This window comes from Hevea brasiliensis, chromosome 11 (assembly GCF_030052815.1).
Source record: "Hevea brasiliensis isolate MT/VB/25A 57/8 chromosome 11, ASM3005281v1, whole genome shotgun sequence".
Taxonomy (NCBI): domain Eukaryota; kingdom Viridiplantae; phylum Streptophyta; class Magnoliopsida; order Malpighiales; family Euphorbiaceae; genus Hevea; species Hevea brasiliensis.
In genome coordinates this window covers 94,541,666-94,564,711 of record NC_079503.1, presented here as the reverse complement: position 1 = coordinate 94,564,711, position 23,046 = coordinate 94,541,666, and the positions used below count along the sequence as shown (strand labels likewise).

Sequence of the window (23,046 nt, the reverse complement as noted above, 5' to 3'; positions counted from 1 at the left end):
GTACTGCACATGGCACTATGCCATTCTGTGATTTTATGGCTTTTAGCCATTCTGATATTGTGTTGAGACTTGGCCTTGTGCCTAATGTTATTGACTTATTAGCCGCTCACATTGCCTGGGCGATACATATGTGACCGATGGTGTGACGGCCTGAGGTATTTGATACCCAGTACCAGTTTACCTGTTTATTCAGTCCAGTCGTTCAGTATAGGTTACTTGGGCAACCAAAAATGAAAGTGGATAAATTTAATGAAATTATGAATATAACAAGTACATAATAAATAAGATTACCAATAATGATAGAAAAATGGTCTGCATAAGACATCAGAACATGCACTGCATATTTATTTTCTGTTATTTCTTTTTATTCTATTATTGGCACCACTACGCATTATTGCTTAGCGCGTTGCTTTTTGCTGCGCATAGGTTCTGGAGAGACTGATAGAGGGCCCAGTAGACCACAGACTGGGTGAGATCATCTGCAGCTCTGCATAGTATCCGTGTCACCTCACCGACGTCAGTGCATTAGTAGGACAATAGATTTCATTTTGAGTATTTTGTAATTAACTTTTATTTTCTCATATGTAATTGAAACTTATGTAATATATTTTGGTATTAATATAAGTAGTGGAAATTGTATTTTTGAATGAAAAGTGAATATTTATTTATAACTTTTACATGAATATCATATGAGATGAATGATTGAGAAATGGAAATGTTGTTGAAAAATATTGAGATTTTGTTGATGAAATGGAGTTTGAGATTGATTGAAAATTTTGGAAGTATTTTTCACAGGTTTCGAAGAACTGTTTTCTCCATTTTTAGCTGGTACTCTGCCGGATTTTCTATAAAACTTGCGGAATCCCAAATAAATATATGATTTTAATAAATGACTGAAATGAATTATATTTCATAAATTGTACTTCATAACTATGAAAAAAATAAATTAGAAAGAATAAAAATGATTAAATTAAAATAGGGTGTTTCGGTACACTGTGTGGCATATCTTGCTCAGCTACACTGTAGACGGGTAAGGGGTGTCACACTCACTCTGCTACTTTTTTCTTGCCTCTATCTGCGACAGCAAAAAGAGCTATCGCTGGGTATAAAAATACTTAGTGGTGCACAATAAAATGTAAAGGCATAATATAAAACATTTATGAACAATTCACAGTTCAAAATTTTCACAATCATATTCCACAATTTTTTTTAAAGCGTCTTTTACCACAATTTTGGTCAAATAATTTAATAAACACAGTGTTACTAATCCATACACATCTTAAGTTATGACATAAAATTTTCGATCAATGCAGTGTTGTATACCATGACAAAGCTATCTACAACCTCACTAATCGAAATCAATGAGGGAGATGGGTAGCTAGCTAATGAGTACTCATCCGATCTCGACCTTAGCTGGTAAGCCAGAGAGGGAGGAAAATAAACGATCTGAGCCCCATAAATGGAGGAGAAATAATGTGATGCTGTCATGCTCAGTGTGAATCCAAAATTAATTTAAAATAATTATTTCCAATAATTTATGAGAGATCCCAAACAATTTCCAAAGTCATTTTTTGCAGTCACAAAGTGGCAACACAATTCATAAATAACATAGAGATTTCATAAAGCATAGCAATTCAAATTTTCAATTGGAAAACAATTACATAAATTTATTGTGCACAAACCTGACGTGAGTCGTCTCTAGGCCTTAACTCAGTCCTTTATTTATTTTGGGTCTTCATCAGCTGAAACACACAATTGATAGTGTTCTAGTATCTTATCTCACAACAAATCTAATAATTAATTCATATATGCTCGATGCTGGCCATAACATGCTTAAACTAACGTTCTTGGAGATTTTCATTTCAGGGTTACTATTTATGGTACTATTCAAGTCAAAATATTGACTTTCTTATACTTAATAGGTATGGAAAATCCAATTACACCCACATACTACATTTCGGGTGCCTAATTTGTTGGTTTTGATTGTTTCTTCAAATTTTAATCTCCTAGGCACAATTGTAAATTTTTAGATTTGGTGTCTTGTTTTGCACTATTCTATTAGTCAAGGTGCTGTGGGAATTTGGCAAAGTAATCTACATTAAAGTTGTTCCTTATTATCTTATCTTTAATTCCCTTTTTGAATCACTCCATTTGGAGTTTTGTAGCCCAAGATATGGCCATTTGAACATAGCTGGCCGGATTAGTCTAACCCAGATTTTTAGGCACCTAATTCGGTTCTGGCAGTTTTGGACCATTAAATTTGGGTGGCAAAATAACTTAGATATGGGCAGAATTTGGGTTGGTGTTCTTCATCAAAGTTGTAGTGCTATGTCATACCTTTCCAATACCATAAAAATCAGGTCATTTGGACCTGTATAGCCCAAGTTATGGCCAAATGAACAAATACTATTCATTTGGTCATTTTGGTACAGTGGCAGTGCACTACACCTGCGTTTGACCTAATTGTTCACTATGTTATGGTCATTTTCTGGGCATGATTCCTGAATGAAAAATGTGTCATTACGTGTCTGTTTTCATCTCCAATTAGCGTCACACCAATTGAGCTGGTAAATTTTTAGTTTTGGTCCCTGAAAAGGGCCTAGGTCAAGCTGCCAGAATATGAACACTAACCAATCCGAATTACAATTTGGTTCTACTAATTCACACACACCACAAATGGTCCCAATTGACCATTTCTCAACTCAACTAAGGTCAATGGCATCAATTGACTATTTCCCCAATTTTTCCCAAATTTTCACACTTAAGAACCCTAATTACATAAGTTTAAAAACTAATGAAATTAAAGTATATATATCCATGGTCTACATACATAATTCATCCTAAACAACCATTCACTTGCATCAATTTCATTCAATTTCTAATCTCCCATAGGCTGGCTGAATTTCTAATTACTCCCCCAACAAGTGTTTTCTTTAAATTTTAAGTTAAAATCTAAGTGAATTGAACTAAAAACATAAGTATTAAACACAAATTTTCAATTCAACTACTAACCTCAAACTTGAAGTTCAATCACCAAATTTCCTTCACTTTCTCCTTTCTTTTTCTTCTTCAATCTCTTTCTCAAGTTGGTCTAACAAGTTTTTATCAATTGATTGGGGAAGAAATTAGGGTTTAGTGGGAGATTTGAAGCTTGGTGAAAGCTTTATTTGAAGCTTGGTGGAAGCTTTCATGGAGATTGGCTATGGAGGTATCCAAGAGAGAGGGGCTGCCGAATTGGTTTAGGGAAGAAAGAGTGACTTTTTGTTTTAATTTTAATGTATTTGTATTTTATTTAATCAAATTTGACTTAGTAAAAAATTGTAGGGAAATTGAATTTGAATTATGATGTCATAAGTATGATGTAAGGTGATGTAATAAAAGCTTTTCTTTTCTTTTCCTTTTTCATTAGTTCTTTAATTTAATTCTCGATCCCAAAATTTTCATTTCTCTAATTTTATTGAACAGTTAGGTCAGAAATTAGCTCTAGGGGTGAATCGACCAAATTGCCCCTTGCTGGTTCAATCCGGTTTGCAAGTTATTCAATATTTCTTTTGGATCCCTGACCTAATTATTTGACCTACTTAAAAATTCTTTTTCATGTTTTTTTCTTTTCCACTAAGTTCATAATAGTCCTAAGGACCACGGCATCACATTTTTTGGTTCAAATTTTGGGTTACGATAGCCTTCGCAGTCACTTCCCGGGAAGGTCACCCATCGCTGTGACTCCTGGCTCATTTAAACTTTTATGTTTTGTTTTTTCTTATTTATACTTACCTATCAGGTAGTCACTATTTATTTTCATCCAAGGCTTATCCAGGTGTCTTAGATGTGGTTCTAATCCTCTTAATTATCCAGATCGACACCGATCACCGAAACAGTAAAATATACCAAGCCATGCAAATAGGGGTGTTACAATTCTCTCCCCCTTAAAATAAATTTCTTCTCGAAATTTTACCTGGTATCAGTCTCTGAACAACTGTGGGTGCTGTCTCCTCATATCCTCCTCACGTTCCCAAGTAGCTTCTTGACTCGAATGATGGTTCCACAGCACTTTAACCAACGGTATCTGCTTATTTCATAGCTGCTTCACCTCATAAGCCAGAATTTTTATGGGTTCTTCCTCATATGTGAGGTCTGGATTCCCTTCAATTTCTTCCACTGGTAACACATGAGATGGGTCAGATCTGTACCTCCTCAACATAGACACATGGAAGACGTTATGTATCTTCTCCAACTCTGGAGATAGTGCCAAATGGTATGCCAAAGGACCCACTCTCTCCAGAACCTCAGTTTCCCCTTTCTGCCAAATCTCATCATTTTCTTCCAAGGGGAAACTTTGAGGAATACTTTCTCACCTACTGTATACTCAATGTCTCGCCTCTTCAGATCAATGTAGGACTTCAGACGATCTGATACAGCCTTGAGTCAATCTCTGATCAATCTAATTTTCTCCTCTGTTTTTTGAAAAATTTCTAGGCCAATCATCTTTCGTTCGCCCACTTCATCCCAACAAAAGGGAGTTCTGCACTTTCTGCCATATCGAGCTTCATATGGAGGCATCTTAATGCTTAATTAGTAGCTGTTGTTATAAACAAACTCAATCAGAGGCAAGTGTGTGTCCCAACTGCCCTCAAACTCAATCACATAAGCCCGTAGCATGTCCTCCAATATCTGAATTACCCTTTCAGACTAGCCATCTGTTTGTGGGTGGAATGTCGTGCTGAAGTTCAATCTAGTTCCTATGGCTCTCTAAAGACTACCCCAGAATCTAAAAGTGAACCTAGGATCTCTGTCAGATACAATGGATATTAGCACTCCATGAAGTCTTACAATCTCATCTATGTACAACTTGGCCAATATTTCCAAACTATAGTCCATCCAGACAAGCAGAAAGTGAGCAAACTTGGTTAATCTGTCAACAATGACCCATACTACATCATGACTCTTCTGTGTCTTCGAAAGTCCCATCATAAAATCCATAATTATCCTCTCCCATTTCCATTCCGGTACTGGTAGTGGATGTAACAAACCGGCTGGTACTTGATGCTCTGCCTTCACTTGCTGAAAAGTTAGGCATTTAGAAACAAATTCAGCTGCATCTCTTTTCATACCAATCCACCAGTAATGCTCTTTCAGCCCTCTATACATTTTAGTGCTACCAGGGTGCATAGCAAAAGGAGATTCATGTGCTTCCTTCATAATGATCTGCCTCAAGTCAGCGTCATTAGGAATGCACATTCTGCTCTGGTGTAACAGTAGGCCATCTTCTCACACTGAGAATTCTGGTTTCTTACCCTGTCTGACTTCTTCTAATAGTTTCTGATATTTTTGATCATTCTGAGTAGCCATTCTGATCTGATTAATCAAACACTGGCTGTACATGCCATGCAATTGGTGTCTGCCCCTCATCATTAATCTCTAAGCTGGCATGCAATGCTCTCAACTCATGTACTATAGACAAAGGAGAAACCCGTAGACTTGCAATAGTCTTACGACTTAAGGCGTCAGCCACAATATTTGCCTTCCCTGGCTGAGAGTCTATCAGATAATCATAGTCTTTTATCAATTCTAACCATCTCCTCTGTCTCAAATTCAACTCTTTCTTAGTGCCTAGATACTTCAAACTCTTATGATCTGTGCAGATGTAACACTTCTCCCCATACAAATAATGTCTCTAGATCTTAAAAGCAAAAACAATAGCTGCTAGCTCCAAGTCATGTGTCGGATAATTCCTCTCATGTAGTTTCAGCTGGCGTGATGCATATGCAATGACATTCCAAACTTGCATCAGTACACAGCCTAACCTATTGTGAGAAGCATCACTATAAATTGTGTATTCTTTACCCAGGGTAGGTAAAGTAAGGATTGGAACTTCAATCAAACATTTCTTCAATGCATCAAAACTCTGTTGGCATTTATTCATCCATTGAAATTTTACATCTTTCCGAAGTAGCTTAGTCAATAGAAATGCCAACATGGAGAACCATTTTACAAAACCGTGGTAGTATCCAGTTAAACCCAAAAAACTACGAATCTCCGTGATATTTCTGGGTGGCTTCCAATTAAGGATAGCTTCAATCTTGCTAGGATCTACCTTGATGCCTTCTGCTGATACTATATGTCCCAAAAAGGATATTTCTTTAAGCCAAAATTCACACTTCGATAATTTGGCGTATAGCTGTTTCTCCCTTAAGGTCTGCAATACAATGCGCAGATGTCTATCATGCTCCTCTACACTCCTCGAAAAAACCAAGATGTCATCAATAAACACCACTACAAACTGGTCGAGGTATGGTCTAAAGATAGTGTTCATCAGATCCATAAAAACAGCTGGAGCATTGGTTAACCCGAATGGCATGACCAAAAACTCATAATGGCCATAGCGAGTTCTAAAGGCAGTTTTAGGGATACTCTACTCTTGTACTTTCAACTGATAATAACCAGATCTCAGGTCAATTTTGGAGAACACAGTTGCACCCCTCAACTGATCAAACAAGTCATCAATACGGGGCAATGGATATCTATTCTCTATTGTCACCTTATTCAACTACCAATAGTCAATACATAAGTGGAGAGTGCCATCTTTCTTCTTAACAAACAACACTGGCGCTCCCCAAGGTGACACACTAGGGTGGATAAAGCCCTTGTCCAGCAACTCTTGTAATTGTACTTTCAGTTCTTTCAGTTCTAGTGGTGTCATTCTACATGGTGTTATAGAGATTGGGTCCACACCAGGCATAACATCAATCTCAAACTGTACCTTTCTCTTCGGAGGTAATCCTAGCAACTCATCAGGAAACACGTCTGGATAATCACATATAGTAGGCATGTCCCTTAACGCTGGACTCCCCACTCGCTTGTCCATCACATGTGCCAAGTATGCTTCACATTCTTTTCTGATTATCTTTCTGGCCAGTGTAGCTGAAATGATGTTTGATGGTAATAACTGCCTCTCCCCATGTATTACTACATCACCATACTGAAGGAGACCAAAAGTGACTGTCTTCTGTCTACTGTCAATCATAGCGTGATAACTGGCTAACCAATCCATGCCCAAGATGATGTCAAAATCTCTAAAGGGCATTTCAATCAGGTCGGATAGAAAAGTGTGTCCTTGGATCACTAAAGGACAAACCCTATATATTCTATTTATCCTGACCTCCTGGCCTAATGGACTAGTTACTAGCACATCATAGTCCATTCTTACACACGGAATAGTAGTAGAACAAATCACACTAGCACTAACATACGAATGTGCAGAGCCAGGATAAAATAACACATATACGTCTTGGTCAAGGATAGAGAAAATACCAGCTACTACATCTGATGTTTCAGCCTCCTCCTGCTGACGCATTGTATACACTATGGCTGATGCGCCACTGGGTTCTAGCTGGTTAACAGTGCTTTGACTTCCTAGGGTGCTACCCCTACCTCTACCTCTACCTCTACCAGATGGCTGTGACCCTCTTGGAGTAGAGACTTAGGTTGATCCCTCAAATGTGGTAGGAGGTCTAGATTGGCACGGACTAGTACAATCTTTGGCGAAATGTTCGGTCCCTCCACAGTTAAAGCATGCACCTGTGGCTTTAAAACACACTCCACCGTGTGTTCTACCACAAGTCTCACATTGCCGGACTGATAAAGCTCCCCGAGATGCCTGCTAAGTCTACTAACTAGACCGAGGTGGTCTTTGGCCAAAGAATCTACCTCTACCAGATCGGTGGGAGCTGGATCCCCCAGACTGTTTCCTCTTCCCAGAATTGCTCTCAGTAGATTGGCTAGTTTCTTTCTCGGTTTTCTCTTTCTCTTGAGTATTCTTTTTCACTGACCCTTCCATTACTATCCTTTCGCATTCCAAGGCTTGTGATATCAATTCAGAAAAATTCTAGTGTCAGAACCCCACTACTTGTATTCTCAATGTGGGCCTTAACCTGGCCTCAAACCTCTTGCATCTGTCTCTGGGAGTAGAGACCAAGCTTCCAGCATAGTGGCTTAGCCTTGAGAAGTCTCACTCATATTCTGCTATAGTCTTGTCTCCTTGCTTCAGATTCAAAAATTCTTGCACTTTCATGTCAACATAGGTATCGGGGACCCATTTCTGTCTGAACTCCCTCAGGAAGTCTGCCCATGTAAGAACAGGGGGCTCAACCAGGCTGTGGGGGATGGTCTTCCACCATTCATACGCATCCTCTTGCAGAAGAGATACTAAGTATTCAAATTTTAATTCCTCGGCACATTGCAGCTTTCTGAATACCCTTTCCATCCGTTCTAACCACTGTTCTGCTTCCAGTGGATCCACGATGCCCTTAAACTCAGTAGCCTCAAATTTCATTAATTTTTCATATTGCCGAGCTGGGGTTTGTGGTTGTGCTGCAAGTGCTTGCATCTGAACTTGTGGTGGCACATTTTCTGCCATTAAAAGAACGCAACCATCTACTGTGCAAACTGAGCAGGAAACTGCGGTGCTTGAGGAGGAGCTGGAGTGGCTGACCCACTCATGTTCTGGAGTGCTGGGGCTTCCCCTTGGGCCTCAACCTCAACAGATTGCTCAACGGAATGATCTCCCTCTTCCATTCCGTTTTCAGAAATTTCTACTTCCTGAGATCAAACACAAGGAGGTTGACCTCCATTAGTGCATATTCATGATGTAAATATGTCATATGTATCAATTTAGGACACTTGAGCAGTTGTACTTATCAAAGGAAATATGCACATGCACAATCAAAATTTTATTTCAAACCATGCTCTGATACCACTAAAATATGTCACACCTTACCCCTCTGTAAGGCATAACATGATCCTGTAGAATACCAATGAACTACCGAACTTAACCTACCGATAACTCATTAAGTACACTACAAGGGATTTTGAAACTATTTTCTTACTTTTTGAATGTGGTAAGCATTTCTGGTAAGAACCAAAAACATTTAATTGAAGCTTAAAAGCTAGTTAAAATTGTTGTCCATTTTATTTTTTCGCAAATTCTGGAAAAATTTCGACAGAGTGCCGGCAGTAATTGAGAAAAATAAAAAATTTTTACTTGTAGAAAAATACTCTCAATAATAATACACTTCACTAATTCAACCACCAAATTCAATTCAACACAAATCCCACCCATCTCCACAATTCAAAATAAGATTGTTATCCCAAATTTTTCAAAATAAGTTATACACAATGCATTCAAAATAAGTAATTTACAGGTGCATTTAAATTTACAAACATCAAAATCCAAAAGACAATATTATTACATATTAATTATACAACTGCTCAGTTACAAAATTATATATGACTATAAAATTATTTACATCAAGAAATTATAAGGGTATAATCAAATACCCGTACAAAAGTCTCTGGGTAGTTCCCACAATAAGCAGCTCACTCTGCTGCTTTTTCCTTGCCTCTATCTGCGATAGCAAAAAGAGCTATCACTGAGTATAAAAATACTCAGTGGTGCGCAATAAAATGTAAAGGCATAATATAAAATATTTATGAACAATTCACAGTTCAAAAATTTCACAATCATATTCCATAATTTTTTTAAAGCGTCTTTTAGCACAATTTTGGTCAAGCAATTTAATAAACACAGTGTTGCCAATCCATACACAACTTAAGCTATGACACAAAATTTTCTATCAATGCCGTATTGTACACCATGACAAAGTAATCTACAACCTCACTAATTGAAATCAATGAGGGAGGTGGCTAGCTAACTAATGAGTACTCATCCGATCTTAACCTCAACTGGTAAGCCAGAGAGCAACCTCATAAATGGAAGAGGAATAATGTGATACTATCATGCTAAGTGTAAATCCAAAATCAATTTAAAATAATTATTTCCAATAATTTATGAGAAATCCCAAACAATTTCCAAAGTCATTTTTTGCAATCACAAAGTGGCAACATAATTCATAAATAGCACAGCGATTTTATAAAGCATATTAATTCAAATTTTCAATTGGAAAACAATTACATAAATTTATTGTGCACAAACCTGACGTGAGTCACCTCTAGGCCTTGACTCAGTCATTTGTCCCTTCCGGGTCTTTTTCAACTGAAACACACAATTGACAATGTTTCAGTATCTTATCTCACAATAAATCTAATAATTAATTCATATATGCTTAATGCTGGCCATAACATGCTTAAACTAACGTTCTTAGAGATTTTCATTTCAGGGTTACTTTTTATGGTACTATTCAAGTCAAAATATTGACTTTCTTATACTTAATAGGTATGGGAAATCCAATTACACCTACATACCACATTTTGGGTGCTTAATTTGTTGGTTTTGATTGTTTCTTCAAATTTTAGGTCTCCTAGGCACAATTGCAAATTTTCAGATTTAGTGTCCTATATTACACTGTTCCATTGGTCAAGTTTCTATGGGAATTTGGCAAAGTGTTCTCATCAAAGTTGTTCCTTATTGTCTTATCATTAATTCCCTTTTTGAATCACTTCATTTGGAGTTTTTTACCCAAGATATAGCCATTTGAACATGGCTGGCCGGATTGGTCTAACCTAGATTTCTAGGCACCTAATTTGGTTCTGACAGTTTTGAACCATTAACTTTGGGTGGCAAAATAACTTAGATATAGGCAGAATTTGAGTTTGTATTCTTCATAAAAGTTGTAGTGCTATGTCATACCTTTCCAATGTCACAAAAATCAAGTTATTTGGACCTGTATAGCCTAAGTTATGGCTAAATACTGTTCATTTGATCATTTTGGTACAGTGGCAGTGCACTACACCCGGGTTTGACCTAATTGTTCACTATGTTATGGTCATTTTCTGGGCATGATTCCTAAATGAAAAATGTGCCATTATGTGTCTGTTTTCATCCCCAATTGGCCTCACACCAATTGGGTTAGTAAATTTTCAGTTTTAGTCCCTGAAAATGGCCTAGGTCAAGCTGCCAGAATATGAACACTAACCAATCTGAATTGCAATTTGGTTCTACCAATTCACACACACCATAAATTATCCCAATTGAACGTTTCTCAACTCAGCTAAGGTCAATGGCATCAATTGATTATTTCCCCAATTTTCCCCAAATTTTCACACTCAAGAACCCTAATTACATAAGTTTAAAATCTAATGAAATCAAAGTATATATATCCATGGTCTACATACATAATTCAGCCTAAACAACCATTCACTTGCATCAATTTCATTCAATTTCTAATCTCCCATAGGCTGGCCAAATTTCTAATTACTCCCCCAACAAGTGTTTTCTTTAAATTTTAAGTTAAAATCTAAGTGAATTGAACTAAAAACATAAGTATTAAACACAAATTTTCAATTCAACTACTAACCTCAAACTTGAAGTTCAATCACCAAATTTCCTTCACTTTCTCCTTTCTTTTTCTTCTTCAATCTCTTTCTCAAGTTGGTCTAACAAGTTTTTATCAATTGATTGGGGAAGAAATTAGAGTTTAGTGGGAGATTTGAAGCTTGGTGGAAGCTTTCATGGAGGTTGGCTATGGAGGTATCCAAGGGAGAGAGGCTGCCGAATTGGTTTGGGGAAGAAAGAGTGACTTTTTGTTTTAATTTTAGTGTATTTGTATTTTATTTAATCAAATTTGACTTAATAAAAAATTGAAGGGAAATTGAATTTGAATTATGATGTCATAAGTATGATGTAAGGTGATGTAATAAAAGCTTTTCTTTTCTTGTCCTTTTTCATTTATTTTTCCTTTTTCATTAGTTCTTTAATTTAATTCTCAATCTCAAAATTTTTATTTCTCCAATTTTATTAAACAGTTAGGTCAGGAATCAGCTCTAGGGGTGAATTGACTAAATTGCCCCTTACTGTCATTTCAAGAAATGTTAAAAATAACTACAAAAATTACCGACTACAGAATTTCGTTGGTAATTTATTGACGCTTTATCAACGAAAAAGAGAAATAAAATTTAAACTAATTTTTACCGACTAATTACCGACCAAAACTTTACCAACGATGTAATTTCGTAGGTAAAAGTGGTGCCTAACATTAGCGGCAAAATTAGCGACCAAATAATAAAAATAACGACCAAATGTTTTATCGGTAATTACCAACGAAACGCTTTTCTTAGGTAATAGTAAGAAAAAAATAGAAAATAAAATTTTAAAAAAACTACCTATGAAAAATTTTTTGTCGGTAATTACCAACGAAAAGTTTTTTGTAGGTAATGTTAAGAAAAAAATAGAGAAGAAATTTTCTAAAAAGCTAAAAAAATTTACCTACGAATTTTTTTCATCGGTAATGACCAACGTAATGCTTTTTGTAAATAATATTAAGGAGAAAATAGAGAAGAAAAAATCTAAAAAGCTTAAAAAAATTTTAGCTACGAATTTTTTTCGTTGGTAATTACCAACGAAACGTTTTTCGTAGTTAATATTAAGGAGAAAATATAAAACAATTAAAAAAAAATACCTACGAATAATTTGTCATCGGTTATTATCAACGAAAAACTTTTCGTAAGTAATATTAAGAAAAAATAGAGAAGAAAATTTCTAAAAAACTAAAAAAAATACCTACGAAAAAATTTTTCGTCGATAATTACCAACAAAAAACTTTTCGTAAGTAATATTAAGAAGAAAATAGAGAAAAAAAATCTTAAAAACTGAAAAAATTTTACCTACGAAAAAATTTTCGTCAGTAATTACCAACGAAAAGCTTTTTGTAAGTAAAATTTAGGAGAAAATAGAGAAAGAAAATTCTAAAAAACTAAAAAAATTTTACCTACGAAAAGTATTTCGTCGGTAATTACCAACGAAATACTTTTCGTAGGTAATATTAAGAAGAAAATAGAAAAAAAAATTTAAAAAAAAAAATACCTACAAAAAATTTGTCGTTGGTAATTACCAACGAAAAGCTTTTTGTAAGTAATATTTTGGAGAAAATAGAGAAAAAAAAATTTACCTACGAAAAGTGTTTCATCAATAATTACCAATGAAATACTTTTCGTAGGTAATATTAAGAAGAAAAAAGGAAAAAAATTTTAAAAAACTTAAAAAATTTTAGCTACGAATTATTTTCGTCGGTAATTACCAATGAAACGGTTTTCGTAGGTAATATTAAGGAGAAAATAGAAAATAAAATTTTAAAAAAATACTTTAGAAATATATTTATTCGGTAATTCGTCAGTAAATTACTAAAAATGTGAAATTCTCATATCATTTGGGAATAGATTGGAGAGTAGTGAGTTTGTCATAAAAGGAGAACTACTCTCTAACATAGAGCAATTGTGACATAGTCATATAAATGAGGCCTACGTTGGGTTCCACTAGTATTTTTTTTTTATGTCAATTAAATCTTAAAAAATTATAAATTAAAATAATTAATATTTAATATTTAATTTAAAAATTAAAAAAATTAAAAATTAAATAAAATTAAAAATTTAGTTTGAAAATTTTAAATTAAATTAATATTAAATTAAATTTTAAATTAAATTAAATTTAAAAGTTAATTTAAATTGAAAAAATTAAAAAATTAAATTAAATTAAAAAGTAAAGACTAAATTAAAAAATATTAAATAAAAATTAGCTACAAAAATTTATTTTCGTCGGTAATTACCAATGAAAAATTTTATCTGTAAATAGTCGGTAATTTATAAGAGTAAAATCTCTTACAAAATTACCTACAAAAAATTTAAATTTACCTACAAAATAATTCGTCGATAAATTTAGCGACAACATTTTTTTCGTCACTAACTTTAGCGAGAATATTTTTTTCGTCGGTAAAAATTACCTACACTAGTATTTATGGACGAAAAAATTTCATCGGTAATTTGTCGATAATCACTGATTACCTACGAAATTTCAGTATATTTGGTCGGTAATTTTCGTAGCTATTTTTTTAATTTCTTGTAGTATGGTTCAATCCGGTTTGCAAGTTATTCAATATCTCTTCCGAATCCCTGACCTAATTATTTGACCTGCTTAACAATTCTTTTTCGTGATTTTCTCTTTTCCACTAGGTTCATAATAGTCCTAAGGACCGCGGCGTCACATTTTTCTGTTCAAAATTTGGGTTATGATGGTCTTCGCAGTCACTTCTCAGGAAGGTCATTCATCGCTGTGACTCCCGGCTCATTTAACATTTTATATTCTGTTTTTTCTTATTTATACTTACCTATCAGGTAGTCATTATTTATTTTCATTCAAGGCTTATCTAGGTGTCTTAGATGTGGTTCTAATCCCCTTAATTGTCCGAATCGACACCAATCACTAGAACAGTAAAATATACAAGGTTATGCAAATAGGGGTGTTACATATATAATATAAATTTATTTATAAAATGCAAGTTGTACATATTATTTTATCAATATATTTATATATTTTGTTAAAATTATAATATTTAAATATATAAATATATAAAAATAAATTATTTTTAATAAAAAAATAATAATATATTATGCCTAGAAAAGGACGGAGCAGGTTTGAGAGGTTTTGCTATCCCTAGAAAGGAAAGAGAAATGCTGAATAAGCGTTACGTTAAAATTATTTAAGTCAGTGTCTAACTGAAAAGCTGGTGATTGAAAGTTATAAAGATTTTATTATGTAAAATTTAAAAGTTGAGTAAGTTTTATATTATAATTTTAAGTTAAGAAGTAAGTTTTATATTATAATTTTAAGTTAAGAATTTGTAATGTTACAAATATATAAGTTCAACGACGTTTATTAAAATTTATCACTTAATAAGAGAGTGAATTAGAATTGGATTGTACTAGTTTAGTTTTATTTGGTTAATTCTAATTTTTATTTTATTTTTTTATATTTTAATTTTGATTTAAAAATAATTTAGTGTGGGTGATACTCTCTAAATTTTTTATTTTTTTAAGTATAATTGAAATTGATGGTTCAGTCTAATTAAGAATGAATATTCAATTAATTAAATCAAATTTTGAATTAATAAAAATTTTAACTGATTCTAATTATATTAATCGAACTGAACCATAATTAATAGAAAATCAAACCTAATCAAAATTAAAATGTTCAATTAATTATTAGTTACAATAGAATTAACTGAAAAAATATAATATATACTTTATATTGACCATTTAAATCATTAATTCTAATTTAGTTTCGATCCAAAAGAAATTGAAATATTAATCCTTATAACTAGTCTAATTCCAATTCAATTCCATAGGATTTATCTTGAATTCATCCATAGCTGAAAAAAAAAAAACATTTTTCATATAAATTAGCGAACAAGGAGAGGGGCAAATTAGGAATTACAAGCAGATTAACGTTAATGTTGTTTAATTGTTGGTCGGTTACTTTTGGCGTAAACAAGGGGGACGCTGTTCAAAGGGTGAAAGTCATCATTCTTTCGTCCCTTTCATTAATGACAAGGAACAAAAGCTATTTTTTCCAGTCCAGTCCACCACTTCCGTTTCCTTTTACAGCCTACAGGGGTACTTTCGGAAACTCACCTTTTTCAATGCCCTCAACCCAACGGTAACGTCTACAACTTAAAATCCTGTCACGGGAGGTAACGGAACTTTTTCCTTCTATCTATCCTGTAATTACAAAAAAAAAAAAAAAAAAACGAATATTAATATATTAATTACTATTTAAAAGTTATTAATAAATTATTTATGTAAAATATAATAAATATATTAAATTGAATGGGATCAGAATCACTCGAAATTGACTCAAATTAATGGTTCGAGGGTCTGAATTGAAAGCAGACTAGGCGTAAAGGGGGACCGAGACTAAGCCTCTATCTGTATTGACAACTATATAAATCGAAGGAGAAATCACAATGCAAACAAGGGAGTGATTACAAAGTAGCTGCTGTCTGTATATATTGCTATAAATCCTCACCTGCCCTCTTTACTCAAATATTGGAACCTAGTTGGCTAGTTCTAACCTTCAATTCACAAACATAAAACTATAACCTACTTAGTTTAAATATTTATTATTTTAATTATATATGTATAATAATTAATAATTTATGAATTTAAATATAAATATTTAATTTACAAATTATTTATATAATTATTAATTATAGAAAAATTATTATTTATATTTGATTTTATTATTCTCTTATTAATAATAATAATAAGAATAAGAATAATAATAATTTTTCCGCTTCTGATTTTATGAAGAGATGATATTGCCAGTTGTACGTCTGAGGGGAAGTGATAATGACATTTCCTAAACGTTGAGGATAAGTGAAAGAATGGCATTCTTATACCAACCTATCCCAGAATTGGAGGAGCTATGCCCGAGTGGTCATGTAATGCAATTTGCAATTTAAAAAAAAAAATAATAAAAGAGATAATTTATATAAATTAATATATTTTGATAAAATTATTATAATTTTATTAAAAAATATATTTTATCATTAAATTATTTATGTACGTGTATATATCTTAAAAAAAATATTGAGGGGTGCTTTTTTTTTCTTAAAATTGAATTAGATTTAAATTAAAATTGTTAATTAATTTTGAAATAAATTAATTTAAAAAATAAAAGTTTGAAAAAAAAGTTTCATTAAATTTAATCAAAATTAAATCAGATTAAAATTAAAAAAAATTATTTAATTATATAAAGTTTTAACATATTAAAATAATTTTTAAAGCGATTAAATTTCACTTTCAAATTTCAATCAAAATCAATTAAAAAAAAAAACCATATGATTTGATTCTAATTTTTCCAAACCATCGAGTTTGAAGGCTAACGTTCAAGGACTTTAAGTACAAATTAATATGATTTTAATTAATTATGTATGCCTCATATAAGGCTTTGACTATGGTGTTCTTACACGTTAATAGAAGAGCAAATAGACTCTGTTGGAGAAATGGAATGAAAACAATTGATTTCTTATAAAATGTAACCTAGTAGAGTAATAAGACATTCTTTTAGAGAAAAACAGAATAAAAAAAATAAACTTGGTTACAATCACTTTTTTTAATATATAAGTGAGAGAGTATTAAAAAATATAATTAAAAATTAAATTTAATAAATTTTAATTATAAAAATATTAAAATAATAAAATAATTTTTAAAATAATTTTTAAAATAATATTTTTATTAAAAAAATATATATAATTTTACCCTCTCAATGCAATTTTAAACAGGCACAAAGACTCGCGTTACACGTAAAGGTTATAGTATAGCTTTGGGAGGTGCATGCTCAATTAAAAATTTTCTGGTAATTACTAGTTTATTAAAATGAAAAGATCTGGAGATAGTGATGGATGGATATAGATTTGTTGAATAATCAGAGCCTCTTCCTGTTGAAGGTTAAAGGCAAAGAAATAGAGCTGACGTGCAAAAGAACAAAATCCAAATGGACGAAAAAGAAGAGAAAAGGGACAACGTGATCCATGAGGTTTTGTCATTTGTAATGAATCTGCCCATTTGTGAAGCAACGTTTAATCTTATATGTGTGCTTTCTTTTTTTCCTTTTTAATCTTTTTCTTGTGAACTCAAGATTCCACTTATCGATGAACTTTCTTTTAAGTATGTTTTTAAGAAGTTTTAGAATATAACCGTTGTATATGTTAGAAACATAACAATAACAATAATAATAGGTTTCGATCGAATAGACATTTACATTAACAGAATTTTGCTGTTTATTATGTTGTCATTGGATTGTTTGAGCAGATTTCTCGAGAATAATAAAATTAAAATAGAATTTTAGACAATAATTTTAAAATTTTTATAAAAACGAATTAAAAAATAATAATATTGATCGTAAGTAAAAGTAAAGAGAAGAGATAGAAGAGAAAGATTTAATAGATTTTTAATTAAAACTGTTATTTATAAGACATTTACATCTTATTTTATATCTATTATAATAATTACCTCTGTTCACTTGTACCTTTTAGATCATATATAATAATTCACTTTATATATTTTAAAACAATTATATCTGCTCACTTATACCTCTTAGAACATATATAATTATTAGTAATGAACAATTCACTTTAATACTTTTTAAAAAATTGACATAATTCTTTTTATATAAAATAATTTTTTTTATAAATATATAAATAATTTTATTATAGTCATTCATTAGAAATTAAAATGTAGCGATTGTATATAAAATGATTATATTATAACTATTAATTACAATGGGTTTGACTTCATCAGTATTGGCAATTAAAATTTATTTATTGCACATATTGCATAGAATAATTTCTCCTTTGGTGGAGTAATTGGGTCTTGGATCAGAAATCAACCGCTACTCCATGGTTTGGGCTGAGCTCAATATCAAGCCCTGCAAATTTTCAAATGCTGATCCCTTAGCGCTCACTTTTTATGGTTTTTCATTTTTTGCTATTCCATTTCCATATAACCAACAAAAATTTCCAAGCTATGTCCCTGTTCATGACGGCTGCTCAGAGAAGATGATTTATGGGATATGTATAATTAGAGATTCATTTACTGAATTCCTTAATTTTTTTTTATTTATTAAATATATAAATTCATTAAAATTATAATAATTAAACACAATTATATATAAATTAAACGTGTATTTTACAGAAATAATGATTTGTTTAAATAAACTAAACAGTTACTCACTGTTGATTGAGCTCTAATAAAATATGAAATTATCATTCTCTTATAAATTTAAAATGCAATATGTATAGTAAAACTCATTTATTAAATATATAAGTTTTATATGTTTATATCTTGATAGACTGGATTCCATCAATATTATTCTTCAATTAATGCTCAATAATAATAATAAAACAATCCAAAGGCACATCTATTTTTATATAATATTTTTGTACAATTAAAAATTGTCATACATGATAGAACTTCAATTAAACAATATAAGAAACATGTAGAAGCACGGTATGTGGGAAACTAAGGTAGGATGAATCAAAAAGAGAGTAAAACATTTTACAAAATCTTCGCCACCTAACTTAAATTTCTGGCTCAACCACCCTTTAGCATATAAATACCTGATTCTAGGAACATACAATATACAATATATGGGAGAGTGTAGAACAACTCAGAGGGGACGAGTCTAGCTAGCGAGGTTCAAGCATAGTGACAGTGACTTCATTTACAGAATTAGCTCCACTGGTTGATGGATCTCCACTATTGTAAGTTCTCTTCATAATGAATGCAGGTTGTTTTGGAGATGGAAGAATTGTATCATTACTCAACATGAAAACAACAGATTTACATTGTAGGCCGATCCATCGCAGATTCTTGCACTCACAATAGCCCGATTTGGTTGCTTTGCATTACTTCACTTTCAGGGTATGAATCACCCAGCGATAAATCAACCATTTCCAAGGACCTGCCTTCTCTCCATAGGTCCCAAACCTAAAACCAGCAATTACAAGGTTTGTGTGACGATCAAAACTTAAAAGATTAATGATGATTTTTTGATTGATTTAATGTCTAATTAACTTACATATCCAACCAAATTTGAAGAAGTACTCTCATCATAATAGCTGCTGTTTTTTCTGCCAGTGATTATCTCTAGCAATAGAACCCCAAAACTATATACATCAGATTTTATTGAAAATAGGCCTTGCATTGCATATTCTGGTGACATATAACCACTGCAATAGCACAAATAAGTATGATCAAATTTGTGGATATTAAGTACTACAAAATCATCAATTTTTGTTTCTTTCTAGATCATACTTACTACGTTCCAACAACACGATTTGTGTTTGCTTCAACTTGATCACCTCCGAATATTCTGGCCATGCCAAAATCTGATATTTTTGGATTCATTGATGCATCTAGCAGAACATTACTTGCCTTGAGATCTCTATGAATGATTCTTAATCTCGAGTCTTGATGAAGATATAGAATCCCTCTAGCAATCCCACAAATAATGTTATGACGCGTTGGCCAATCTAACAGTGATCTTTTATTTTCATCTGGAATAAAGTTGCTCAAATTTCATCAAATCAATGCATTGATGCAATTATAAATTCGTTCTAAGCGCATCTCGTTTTGAAAGGACATACCAAAAATAAAAGAGTCCAAGCTTTTGTTTGGCAGGAATTCATAGATTAACATCTTCTCTCGTTCTTGGATGCAATAACCTAAGACTCTTACAAGATTCCTGTGTTGGAGTTTTGCGATTAAAGTAACTTCGTTCTTAAACTCTTCGTTCCCTTGTCCAGAATACTTTGACAGTCTTTTAACTGCTATTTCCTTTTCACCATATAGCAGACCCTGAGAAGTAATGTAAACCAAATGCACATAACTCAAAGTTCAACCTTAGTTTAGTGGCATTGGAGTTGTTTTCCAGAACTGTGAGGATTTCCTTCTTGTACATATAAAAAAAAAGGTTCACGTTAGGAAAGATATTTGAGAGAATTAGAAAGGGTAGGTTACCTTATAAACGGAGCCAAAACCACCCTCTCCAAGCTTGTTAGCATCTGAGAAATTATCAGTAGCTGCAGCTATGGTGCTGAGATCAAAGCATGGTAAATCTGAAATTCCAACTTCATCACTCCCCTTTCCACTCTGAGAATCTTCCAAGTATGTTGCACTTGTGGTGAAATTAAACAAAGATTTGCTGCGTCTGTCTCTAGCTGATCATTTATAATTAACAAATTAATTGTTTAATTTGGAAAAAAAAACAAAGATTTACCTTGTAAATGATCTATTACAACATACAAATTAGACAAACCACCAAGAAATTTGATTACCTTTTCTCTTCCTCCGAACGAAACAATATGCTGAGAAGGCTAGAAGAAATAATGTTACAGCAATAATAGAAACTATCATTATTGCTTGCACTCCCTTCTTGGCAAGAGGACCTTTCGACTTACCATATTTAGCTGAAATTAAGTAGAAAAATAGCAACGTGAACAATGTTATGAAAATGAAAAAGAAAAATTTTAATTAGGATTTTAGTCATGCGAAAAATTTTTGTCAAAACTTAATTTTTGGTCAATCCATGATATAAACACGTGGGATCCATTAACTCAGCCCCGTCTAGAAAATCAAGCAAAGAGATGTCCCATCTTAACAAATGACTAGTTGAAATGTCAATTCGCTTTGTCTTAATCAAGCTATAATGGTGATTTGTATTATTGACTATTAAGGCTAGCTAATGGGTATTTCTCCTCCTTCAAAAGTATAACAAATAAGAATAATTTGATTTTGAATTTTTTTAAATTTATTAATTTTTAAAGTTTATAAGAAAAAGAGAATATTGCTTTTCACTGTGTAATCAAATACATTACTCCATATATATATATATATATATATATATATATATATATATATATATATCATTCATTTTCCTAGAAAATGAAGTATAGAGTAATCCAAAAGGAACCTAATAGAGACTCGATCCTAATCCTATTTGATCAATCAGAACAAAGAAAAATGAATATATATAATAAAGAAGTTGGTAGCAAAACAGAGAAATGCCTAACTCAGCTGCGTCCACACGTACATATATGTCCTGTCCCACACTGGAATAGGTTCTCGTATCAACCAAATCTCCATACCATCTCATACACCCAAACCCTCTCTCATCTGCACTTGTGTAAGCCGTGCAGGAACAATTCTTCAAGCACTCTTGCTCACATACCTTCAAGCTCAAGTTCATGTCCGCTTGTGCCTTTGTAGTGTCTGGAACTCTCACGCGTTCCATCTTCACGAACCCTTCCCCACTTTGACACGTTGACACGCCGGCTTTCCTGATACAACCACCTGAGCCATCTCTCAGGTACCAATCCCTTGGTGACTTTGGTTCGAATCCTGGCAAACATTTGCATATGAAACTATCAGAATCATATGGATCGCAATTACTATTTGCACCACATTCGCCAAAGTTATCACATTGTTCTTTCGTGTCGGACCAAAACCCGATCCACCTATGGTCTCTTTGATTCCACGTGGCCCGTTGCACGTTTCCTGACTCATTGACCATCATTCTCGAGACGATTGAGGGATTAGTCAAACCATACGCGATGGATACCTCACCCTTATTGTTCACAAAACTGACATTAAAGATGTAATTACGTGTCATCTCGGGTACTCCGCTCCATCTTTCTCCTGTCCATGGTCCGCCTCGCCACCACCGAACAGAACCCTTATATAGAAACAACTGAGGCACCCCACTTGGATCGATTCTGTAGACAATGTCACCTGTTCCAGGGTCATCTTTTGATTTCCAAGAAGTAAGAACCCAATTCTTGCCAGTTCTTGTGTTCAATCCAAGCTTCATGTTAGGAAGTAAGGTATCTGTAGGATAATCAAAGCTTTGCCATAAGAACCTTTCAGTATCCCGCTGAAGCAAAACAAGATTTCCCGAATCCTGGAGCTGAGCCATGGAATTACTCGTTGATGTAGAGAAATTGGTGGACCAGAGAGGAATAGTTTGGTTTTTCTCGTACAAGACAAGGTTACCTTGACTGTTGATAGTGAGTACCCCAGAAGCATCATTGACAGGATTATCTCTATTTCCCACCCAGACAACGGTTTGTTCTGAAACTTTGTTGTACCAAATTCCGACGTAGCGACGAGTAGAAGTGCCTGGGCTGAAGAACCCAAGTGCGAAACGTTCTCCTTTAGAGACTAAAATATCACCATCTTTGATGAACTGGGTTGGCGTTATAGTGTCAATAGATATGCAGAAGTGGAAAAACAGGAAGAGAAGCGATGTGGTGAGAGACCCTTTTGCTTGATTCATGACAAATCCAGGAAGAGTATGCTGGAGAGGCTGTGCGTGGAGTATTTTTAAGCGTAGTTGGGTTATTTAATGAGCGGAACCACCCAATAATCAAAGGACAACTGCTACAAAAAATATCTGTTGAATCATGGACCAGCTAAACATCAACTCAAAGCACCAGCAAACATATAGGACAAAATTAAGGGTGAAAGACTTTTTTTTAAAAAGCTTAGATTTTTATTAATAACAAGAGCCATGAAAAGCTAGAAAGGATCAAAGATTTTGCCAAATATATACTTCTATATCACTTAATATATTTGGGATTAACTCATTTTATACCTGAATTAAAATGATAAATTTATAAAAATTATAATAATTAAACATAAATTAATCATGTCATCAATAGTTTATTAAAAAAGGTCAGAGATGATCTCTTTTATTGTTGA

At 33.0% G+C, this 23,046-nt stretch overlaps 1 pseudogene; it reads right to left on the bottom strand.

Annotated features, from left to right (window-relative positions):
- Positions 1-18,682: 18,682 nt before the first annotated feature.
- LOC131170360 (G-type lectin S-receptor-like serine/threonine-protein kinase RKS1) lies at positions 18,683-22,680 on the bottom strand (annotated as a pseudogene).
- Positions 22,681-23,046: the final 366 nt, after the last annotated feature.